This window comes from Puma concolor, chromosome A3 (genome assembly GCF_028749965.1).
Source record: "Puma concolor isolate L17-30 chromosome A3, mPumCon1.1.hap2, whole genome shotgun sequence".
Lineage (NCBI taxonomy): Eukaryota > Metazoa > Chordata > Mammalia > Carnivora > Felidae > Puma > Puma concolor.
In genome coordinates, this window is record NC_141669.1 from 133,537,239 (window position 1) to 133,548,099 (window position 10,861).

A 10,861-nucleotide genomic window follows, 5' to 3' on the forward strand; every position below is an offset into this window, starting at 1 on the left:
TCACTCAAGAAATTTAAAACACATGTTTCTTATTGGTTTCATATTTCAGTTTATGAAGTTTCCATGAATGAGTTATGGCTTTACACTTGAACATTCCAGCCGTCAATGGTGTTGCGGTGAGCACCCATGACTGTTCATCTTTAGCTGCGAATCCTAGAAACGGTACCACTGAGTCAAGGTGCACATTCCTCTGGTCGTTTTCAAAGGCGGTTAAACAAATTTACACCTTTTCCTTTTTTTTTTTTTTTTTTTTGCTACGTCTTTCTCCTTGCTACAAACAAATACTACTATTAATCAAAAAAAAAAAATTTTTTTTGGCGGAAGCAATTAATGATGGCACACCCCCTCGGAGGGAGGAGGGTAGAGTGGAAGGCACCAGGCCACGTCCCTCCTAGAATTTGCTCTCCTGTTGCCCTTGGACCAGGGAGCTTTCCTTTGCATATTAAGGAATTGCTTTGTTCTTCTGTAGGGGACGAACTTGACCTTGGACTCACTTGCCTCCTGTGTTCCCTTGGGAGCCTGATAAAGAAGGCAGGCCGGCTGTGTCAGCAGGAGACGCTGGTCAGGGTCAAAATGACCACCGCCGAGTAGAGCAGTTAGTGCACGGGCCTGTGAACAGCCACAAGTGAGCTACAATGACGTGATGAGAAGCACAGCGTTGAATTCCCCTTTGAGGGATGACTCTTGTCCCTGGGTACCTTCCTCACATGGACCCTCTCCTCCCGCCGAAGAGACCTCCCTCATGCCCCTCTTGCTGGCTTTCCCGGACCGCCTGCGGGCTGGGTGTGCTCGTCCGGAATCTTGTGTGTCTGTTACAGACAAATATGGACCGGAATCCCAAGCCCGGGATCTGTCACTCGACCGCACACAAAGCCTCAAAACCTGGTTTCCTTGTTCGGAAAACGGGAAGGGTAATCGTGCGCATCTCCTGGGTATTATTAAGATGGAATGAGACCACACGCACCAAAAGAGGATCTGACCACAAATTAAGAAGTCAATAAATAATGGTAGTAATAACTGTAGCCATCGTACAAAAGTGAACATTTGTACTATTTTTTTTTTTTTTTACATTTATTTTTGAGAGAAAGAGGGCGGGCGGGGAAGGGGCAGAGAGAGAGGGGAAACGGAGGATGCAAATCAGGCTCTGAGCTGTCAGCAGAGAGCCCGACGCGGGGCTCCAACTCACAAACCGTGGGATCACGACCCGGGCCAAAGTCAGACGCTTACCCAACTGAGCCCCCCGGGCGCCCCCATCAATATTATGAACGTGCTGTTCCAGTCAGGGCCAGCTTCCTGGATGCACGACCCCCCACTCAGAAGGACTCCACGCTTGGCTTAATGCTCTGCTGTCATTATCCTGAAATCCCTGGGAATTCCTGAACAGGGGTTTGATTTGGCTGGTGGATTTTGGTCTGGGCGCCACCAAGTAGGTAGCCGGTTCTCATTCCAGTATAAGGGGTGCCTCGTAAATGAGGCCTATTTTACCTCAAAAGAGACCTGTTTTACCGAGAGCCTAGATTTGCAGCTTTAAGAGCTCAAGCAGAGGCCGAAGGGGAAGAAACGGCAACGCTTCACATCCACGCAAACCCTCAGATTTCTTCTCTACAAGTCAGTGGGGGAGGAAACCTGCATATCCATTCTATTGGTTAGAAACTTGAGGGGCGCCTGGGTGGCGCAGTCGGTTAAGCGTCCGACTTCAGCCAGGTCACGATCTCGCGGTCCGTGAGTTCGAGCCCCGCGTCGGGCTCTGGGCTGATGGCTCAGAGCCTGGAGCCTGTTTCCGATTCTGTGTCTCCCTCTCTCTCTGCCCCTCCCCCGTTCATGCTCTGTCTCTCTCTGTCCCAAAAATAAATAAACGTTGAAAAAAAAAATTAAAAAAAAAAAAAAAAAAAAGAAACTTGAGGGACGTAGAATTTCAACTTTCTGCAATCACTGGGCTGGTGAGCACTATGCTAGACCGCTCGGGGTGGGCTTTCAGGGCCCTCGGGCTCTGGCAGGTCCCCCCGTGATGCCTCTTCTCAGTGGGTCCTCTCTGCTCCCACCAGAGGAAGGGAGGAAGGGAGTCTTTTGGTGCAAAGCCTTTCCTGTGGGCTGGAGGGTCCATTAAGCAAACGGTAAGCCCTCCGCGTTTGGGGCTCCGGAGACTTTATACAAACAAACCCCCTGCACTCACATGGAATAGCAAAGCGTGGTCTCTGCTTTGTTTCTGGGGCGCTCTGAACGGTGCATAATAATGCGACTGCTCCAGGCGCTCCAAGCACGGGTCTCCCTGTGATGTCTTCTGTCCTCATTAACTTTCACAAGGGCAGATTGGCACTGAGCGCTAATGATGCATTTCCATGGGCCCTGTTTGGCGTCTTGACTGTTGGCAGACTTTGGCTTATAGGAAAATGATTACCCCGGTTTTTCAGAGCAGGGAGAGTTTGGTCCTAAGAGCGTGGGTATCGTCTGCCCAATGGGGCCATTCTGGGCCCGCGTTTCTGCCATTTTGGGGAAGGGATCTTCCAGGCTAGCCGCTGGTTCTAGACCTCTTTGGTCTCCAACCTCCAACCTGACCGTGTCCAGATTGTTTCTCATGTTTTCAGGCAAAAGTCGCTTCCTCCACTCCCAAGACGGATTCTGGGGCCCTTGCCACGGCCCCCTGAACTCCTCAGTGAGCCCCACGCATTCTTTTTGGACTCCTCGTCCTCTGACGTCCCCATTAGACCTGGACCTTCATCAGGTCAGGGACCAGGTCTGCCTTGATTCATCCTGAATCTTCTGCATTTCCAACAATGTCTGACGAATAGCCAGCAAACATTTCTAGAGCTCTCTCTTTGGAAAAATCCAGCCATGCACATGAAACTTTGAGATACAGTCTACAGGATCTCACTCCCTGAGGTTCTCCATGCAGATAGATGTCCATGCATCTTAGGACATAAGCCCTCCTTTCCGTGCTCTAGCATTTCAAATACCACAATCTCCACTACAAAAAATCTGTCAAGAGTAGTTCAGACACCATCTGGGTATCTCCAGGGATGGTGAGCTCACTACATCCTTGAACATTCCATTAAGGAAACAACGTATTAGAAAGTAGGTGGGTGGGCGTTTGAATGGATAGATTCACTCACTGACTAGATTTTATTGGGGGCCTTCTCTATGTCAGGTCATTTTCTAGGGAAACAAGGGTAGACAAAACCAAGCTCCTGTTCTCCAAGAGCTGTATTCTAAGGGAGAAGGCAGACAACATTCAAAGGACTAGTTACATGTCAGGTATGATTATTGCTATGGGGACAGTGAAGCAGGGCAGGGATGGCAAGGATGGGAAAGAAAGGCTATTTTAAATAGACTAGGCAAAAAAGATCTTCCTGACACCCGAATAAAGTGAAAAAGAGAGCCATGAGAAATTTTGAGGCAACGGGCTTTTCGGGCAGAAGGAAGAGTGAGAGCAAAGGCCCTGGGGCAGGAAGGCCAGGGCAGCTGCCTTAGGCCCTGAAGGTTACCATAAGGATGTAACTTTTCCCATGTTTGATGGGAAGCCTTTGGGGGGCTTAACAAGGGGAGCGAAGTGGTCCCATTTTAAAAAGATCCCCGTTTTATGGAGAGGAGACTCCCGGGCAGAAGGATGGCGATGTGGAGATCAGTGAGGACGTAAGTGTGGTCCTCCAGCTGGGGGGTTGCTTGAGCACACTGTCCTTCAGGCAGCCCCGCTCACAGCTCCGTCCCTCTCAGATGGAAAGATGTACTTGCCCCCACGGGAGATGCAGATACCCCTGCTCTTGGTGCTCTGCTTTCTGTTGGCATGACACAGGAGTGAGTCTGGTGCTGGGTCGGGAGTAGGTTTCCACGTACCCCCTTCCCTGGCCAGACTGGGTCGTAGACACAGATCTGGGTCCCTGAACTTCAAGAAGGCTAGATATGACACTTCTAAATTTCCTTCCAGTTAAATTTCTCTCTGGCTCCCCATCCAGCTGGATTCATGGGCGAATATACCTCTGCTACTGCCGAGGCTCACGACTCACCTGGGTTGTACAAAGGTCCTGGGGTCTTTTGCTGAATCACCAAGAAGAGGCTGCTGTTTATCTTGAGATGCCTTCTGCTTCACTTCTCGTTGTCCTCTGAGGGCCAGCGGTTCTACTGATTCTCTGCTACATCTGGGAAGTAGAAAATGTTGGCAAGGCTGGAAGTCCCTGCTTGAGACAGATGACAGGGAGGTGGCACTCATTAAAAAGGGGATGCATTCCAGTCAAAGAAATTAATCTCTAACTGTGAGCTTTTTCACTTTTATGCAATCAACATTCTGCTAATGTCCTCTTTAGAAAGACAGCATATATATAAGTAAATACATTTGTCTTCATTAAACATTGAGCTCATGGTTCTCTCGCGCATACAGCGACGATTAAGACATCGATCTATACTCCAGCCACACACACATTAGCAAAGGAGGCAGTCATAAGAAGCAAAGCTCTAATGCACGATCAGTGGGCAAAAAAGTGTGGGCAGCAGCTGTGATTTGAGTGAAGGCATATCTCCTCCTGCCGGAATCATCGCGAACCAGGAGACTATCAGCGCGAGCTTGGGCTTGGGTTGTTAGGTTCACTGCGTAGGTTGTATAGAAATAGGACTTGTCTTTTCCCTGCCTTCCTCACTGCGAAATAATGACAACAGTGATTCATTTATTGGCCAGTATTTACTGGAGGCCTGCTAAGTGTTGGGCCCTTCCTGCCCTCACGGAGCTAACGCTCTTGTATGCAAGCCAGATGGTAAGCAAATAAGCCAATAGAAATATCACGGGGTAATAGGTTCTGCGGAAAAAAACCTGCAGCAAATGGATAGAGAGCGAGGGTGGGGGTAGGGTGTGTGTGGGGGGGCGGGGGGTCTCTGGGTGTTGGGGGAGGGGAATCCTAGGAAACCTTGAGGCACATTCCAGGCAGCAACAGTGCGGAAGTCTGAAGCAGGCGTATGCTTGGAATTGTGACGATGAGCAATTCCCATTGAGAATTTATTTAATAAACAAGTGAGTAAATTAAAAGTGTTGCGGCAGAGTCTTGTGACGTCTTCCGTGTGCTGTCCCTGACACTCACCTGTGCTTTGGGAAGCGCACCGTGGAGCTGAAGCTGTGTCACACCAGCGAGGTGCCGGGAGCTGGTGCAGCCACCCGGACGAGACCCTGGGGTGCTGCAGCTTAGGGGACAGAACTACACGTTAGGAGGGACCGGGGTCCCCGATGCAGCGGGATTCCATACCAGTCGTGAGGTGCTTCTGCTCGGCCGTTACGGGACAGAGAAGCAGCCGATTCCGATCTCATTGCAGCCAAAGCGTGGTTTTGAACTTGGCTACAGCCCTCGCCTGGCGTCCTTCACAGTTATGCCTTCAGCTCTGCCCTCACGTATCATGTGACTGCCCTTGGCCCTGGAGAAATGGGAGACCCTGGCCTTGGAGTTTAGTGCTTTCAGCCCAGTGGGGAAGAACAGATTTTATTTTAGTAAGAATAAAAGTTTTTTAATGTTTCTTTAGTTTTGAGACAAAGAGACAGAGCACGAGCAGGGGAGGGGCAGAGAGCGAGGGAGACCCAGAATCCGAAGCAGGCTCCGTCCAGGCTCCGAGCTGTCCGCACAGAGCCCGACGCGGGGCTCGAACTCCTGAGCAGTGAGATCACGACCTGAGCCGAAGTCAGACGCTCAGCCGACTGGGTCTCCCAGGCGTCCTGAGAAGAACGGATTTTAAATAAGGAATTATTTAATTGAGAATGTACCACAGGCGAGGCCTGAGCTAGGCTGGAGAAAATAATGTCAGAAGGAGAATCCAACGATGGATAGATGGATCGACGCCAGCGTGTTCTTGCAGTGACTGGCAGCCTGTTGTCCGTTTATGTAAATAAAATTTTATTGGCACACAGCCATGCCTACTCGTTCCCATATTATCTGGGGCTGCTTTTGTGCTACAACAGCAGAGTTGAGGAGTTGTGAAAGAAACCGTATGGCTCACAAAACCAAAAATACTTCCTGTCTGGTTCTTTAAGGAAAAAGATTTTCCAGCCTCTGTTCTAAGTGCAAAAGGAGATAAGGGCATGGGTGGGCCAGGTGGGGGAGAGAATTTTGAGTTGAGCGAAAACCTAGCTGCTTACGGCAAACCAGGGATTGGAAAGTCAAGGCTCACAAAGGCCAGACGAGTAACAGAAATAAAAGAAGTGTATTGCATGGGTAAGATCCCAGAGAAATATGCTTTCCACCATTGTTTTTTGAATATATGCTCTGCTTGGGCTATTTATTTATTTCCCCACTTTAGTAGAGACATTGTTACAGAAACATTTCTTAAACCTAAGGAAAAACTCACAACGACTATAAAAGCGGCAACTAAAATTCAGACCTCGTATTAATGGGACAATAGGGTGGGGTGGGGATTGTGGAAAAACAGGAACATGCCTGTTCCTTGTGAACCCAGCTCTGGCAGCTATTAAGATTCTTGTTAGAAATCCTGGAAATCCAAATTTTTGTGGGAACTCTCTTAGTGTTGCCACAATGGATTTTGTTTTGTTTTCACAACCCAACTTAGCTGCAGGCAGGATAGTCTCTGTGGCCCCCAGTTAGAGACCTCGGTATAGGCGTTTAAAAGACCCAGGGTCTCCTACCTTAGTCGAGGACAGAGTTCGAACAGCCCAGGAGCCATGGGCAGATTTTTTTGTCAAGTTGTATGTCTCACGGTCACAAGCTGCACTGGGGAGCCCAAGGAGGGAGAATCCAATGTGACCATCCAAGGTAGCCTCTGCACTCTTTGGGATGATGGGTAACGCAGCAGGCATTAAATAATGGGGAAAATCTGAGTAATAGAAGCGAGGAGAGCTGTAAGACCTGGAAAAGCACGGGCGGGGAAGATAACAGTTGTGGAAGAACAAAGAAGGATTTGTAAGACATTTGGTCTCCTGAGAATAAGTCATATATAAGGGACTCTAAGAGGTCAGCAAGCAATTTGAAATCTGTGCTCCTTCTATTATCTGCAGTCCCTTCTTTCTGTCAGCCGCTGACCTCTGAGGTCAGGTTTGGGTTTAAATTCGGTCTCCTGGTCGTTTCCCAACTCGCTGGTGGCGATTTAGAAATTCCCCAGCAGGTGGCGATGTTCTCATTTGAAAAAAAGGAAAAGGGACGAACGAATGAGCAACTCTTTGTTTAATGATGTCTGCTGGGCTCTCTGATTCCTGCCTAAGCCAGGGTTTATAGCTAATAAAGTAAAAATAGCTTACCCACTTTTCCTTTTTTATTTATCTTACAGCACTTTCCTTAGATCCCGCCACACCAAGACCATAATATTTATTCTGTAGCGATTGCTATGCAAACTGTATGCGAGGGGCACATCTGTATTATTCCAGGCATCCTCTCTAGAAGCGTAACGGCAGACGTGAAAGAACAGAATAAAAGTACGTGTGCATAGATGGTTGGAGAGCTGTCTCAAGGATAGGGGTAAAAAAAAATAAATAAGCGGGGGCCTCCCTTCCAGCTTTCTGAGACTCGTTGATTTCGACAGAAGGTCTGCTTCCAAAAGACCTGCTCCAAGCGAGAGGATATGGAACCATTTTTAAGAGTTTATTTTTCAGCCTGTCCATTTGGAGGAGCTCAGCACAAAAGCACCCAATCAGAAATGAATGGCTGTTTCTGCACGACCATCTGCAAGGTGTGAATACCAGAGCTGTGAGGGCACGAGGTGGGAAATGACAGAGAGAGAGAGAGAGAGAGAGAGAGAGCGAGCTCCCAGCAGGCAGCCTTTAAAATGTTCACTTATTTCTCTGACCCAATAGATGGTGGCCCCATGTAGATTTCCTCAGCCCCCAAAGGACCGTGTTGAATCAGGACACTTCATCAGGAGTTCACTGTCAGCTCTGGCTGCAAGAAAGTTACGTGGGTCCATGTCGAGAGGACAGTAGGAGCCGGTTCGCAAGCCAGTGAAAGAGGAAATACCTGTGAAGAGTTTGTCTGAGGCCAGCAGGCAGGAAGGGCTCAGCAAGTGTTAGTGATTCATGTCTCCTTGGAGGTCAAGAAAGTGTGTTAATAGATTTAATCTATTCTACTGAGATCTCCCCCTCCCCCAATTCTGGCGCCTTCTTCCTCTCTGCTGTGCAGTTCTGTTTCTCATACCTGTATGTTCTCAGTCTGCCTCTCTTGCTCTAAGGGGAATGTGTGTGTGTGTGTGTGTGTGTGTGTGTGTGTGTGTGTGTGTGTGTGTGGCATATTTCTCTCCCTTCTCTGTTGGCCCCCTGCCGGCCATCCTCTCCCCACCTCTCCTCTCCGCCTCTCATTGATGGGAAGGTGATTGCTCATGTGCATTTGTTGCCTGCAGACCTCTTGGATTTCCCACCACGAAAAACAGGAGTAAAGACTGATCCTTTTCGGGGCACCTGGGTAGCTCGGTTGGTTAAGCATCTGACCTTGCTCAGGCCATGATCTCAGTTTGTGGGTTCGAGCCTCGCGTCGGGCCCTGTACTGACAGTACAGAGCCTGGAGCCTGCTTCAGATTCTGTGTCTCCGTATCTGCCTCTCCCTTGCTGAATCTCTCTCTCAAAAATAAACATTAAGAAAAAAAGACCTGTCCTTTTCTACATTAAAGAACATCTCTTCGAGGTGGACTGCGGCCTGGCTGGGCTGAGATGGGTAGAAGAATAGGGAGAGAGAGCAAGAGATACAGACTAGAAAGCTTTCAACATCGGGCTCCACAGAGGCAGCACTCATGGCCTGCCTGCTACTAGCCTCCCCAAGAGGCCCTGCTGGGCATCACAGGTGGAGCCCAGGTGCGCAGGCCATCCTCCTCCTGGCCACATTCTGGCCTCCTCCTGGCCACATCCTGCCCAGTGTGGCCAGGAGACTGGATCATTTTGCAATGGACTTTGTGTGCAAGACTCCATCCGTGTGGTCTGCAGGTAGCTGGCTAAAATTAATTTTTACACTATAGGTTTTTTATTACTGGGCCCAACTTCTGGAAGTTTCAGCCAAACTTCCCAGAGAGACACCAAGCCTGAAAAACAGGGATAGATTTCCCATGACAAAGGAGCAATCAGCCACCTCGCCCTGCATGCTCCTTCTCACTGGGCACCACAGGCTTACCCCAAGCTCTGAGAACCTCATTGACCTGCTTGGTAAGGATCTGGCATCTAGAACCTTTCCCAGAGTCTGTGCTGAAAGGGCCCTTTGCGGCTGACGTTTTGAGCTGCCCATTCCGGACCGCGATGCTTTTCAGGGCACAGGTTCACCTGTGTGGGGTGAGTCGGGGAGGTCTTGCCATCTTGGCAGGCAGGATGGATCAGCTGCTGCTTCCAAATCCCTTCCAGCTCTAAGTTTTGTGAAGGGTAGCAGTCTGGTCCAATGGGATCAGACCAGCTTCATTTGTTCAGCAAACATTAGACAGCCTCCCAACACTGTTCTGGGCATGGGGGCTCTAAGATGAGTTTGAAAAATGTCTCGCTGCCATGGAAGATTCTTTAGAGGGGAGTAGATACAGGCTCTACGTGAGACCAACACAGTATGGCAGGTGGCAATAAGGCTAGAGGGGAAGATGAAAGGAGTGACCAAGGGGTCGTCAGGGAAGGCCGTGTGATAGAAATATTTGGTGGGAGCTGAAAGAGGGAGAAAAGTAGTTATCTGGGGGGAAAGAATGTTCCAGAGAGTGAGAACAGCACATGCCAAGGCCCTGAGGTAGAAGTGGGGGGAATGTATTGGAAGAAAAGCATGGAATCCAGTGTAGCTTTGATGAAGTGAGTAAGAAGAAAGTAGTAGAAAAGGAGGTTGGTGAGATAAGAGCAGGCATCAAGAAGGTTATAAAGAGCTTTACAGACCCTGTCTTTTGAGTTTCATTCTGAGTGCAAGATGATGTTTCTGGAGGGTTTTGAGCAGAGGTGTTATCTAATATGACTCCAACATTTTAAGAGGCTCGTGAGTTTTCCTCATTTTTCTAAAGGGGAATGTGGTGTGTGTATGTATGTATGTGTATAAGGTTATATGTAAATAAATGTATGTTTGTACACACCTGTATACAAAGTTATGTATGTTACACACATAATTTGAAAATAACTGTAGTCTATGTCTATAAACCCCTTTGTCTAAATCTCTCCTGTGCACGAATCATTTACCTTTGAAGTGAGAAAGCCGTTGTCAAGCCCCTCTGAGGTTCTGACACACTCCATATCCTCCCTGGGGACATCTGAGCAGAGAGTGATGACCCAAGCCCTCCCTTTTCTTAAGAAGTAGCTAGAAGCGGGGATGTTTGAGAAAGGTTGGGAAAGGCTCGGTAAGGAACATGAAACATAGGCAAGGGAAAATGATTTATAAGATGTCCTTGATCATTGTATGGCTTTGTAAGAATGCACTGGGAAAAACTGGTGTTCTCATTACACAGAATGCTTGTCTCTCCACAAATGTAAAATGACTCGAGAGAGAGCCTTCTGGTGTTAATGAAGTACTGTGTGTATTTTTAGAAGAATGCAGGAGAAGAAAAGAAATAATTCACAATGAGACCACAGGATGTTTCAGATAGGATGTGTGCATTTGTGTGTGTGCATGTGTGTGTAATGTTTTTTAAATGGAGATTTCTTCAAAAATGACTTTTATTGAAAATAGATATTCTGATTCTCCTACAACTAAAGTAATCTGGTTTTGTATCTGAGTGAAAGTCTGTGGAGCGTATTTTGTCTAAATCAAGGATCTGCCTGGTATCTTTGACCAAAGTTCTAAAGCTTGGCTGCAAACCCGGGTTCTCTCATTTTCTTCTGCTCTTAATGGGCCATCTCCTGAAAGTCGACTGCAGTTTACTAGTGAGGGTGGACTTATCTGAGGTGTGGGGGGAAATTTTAGGAGTCTTTCTTTGAAGTCTTTCAATTGGTGGATGAACTTGGGGTTCT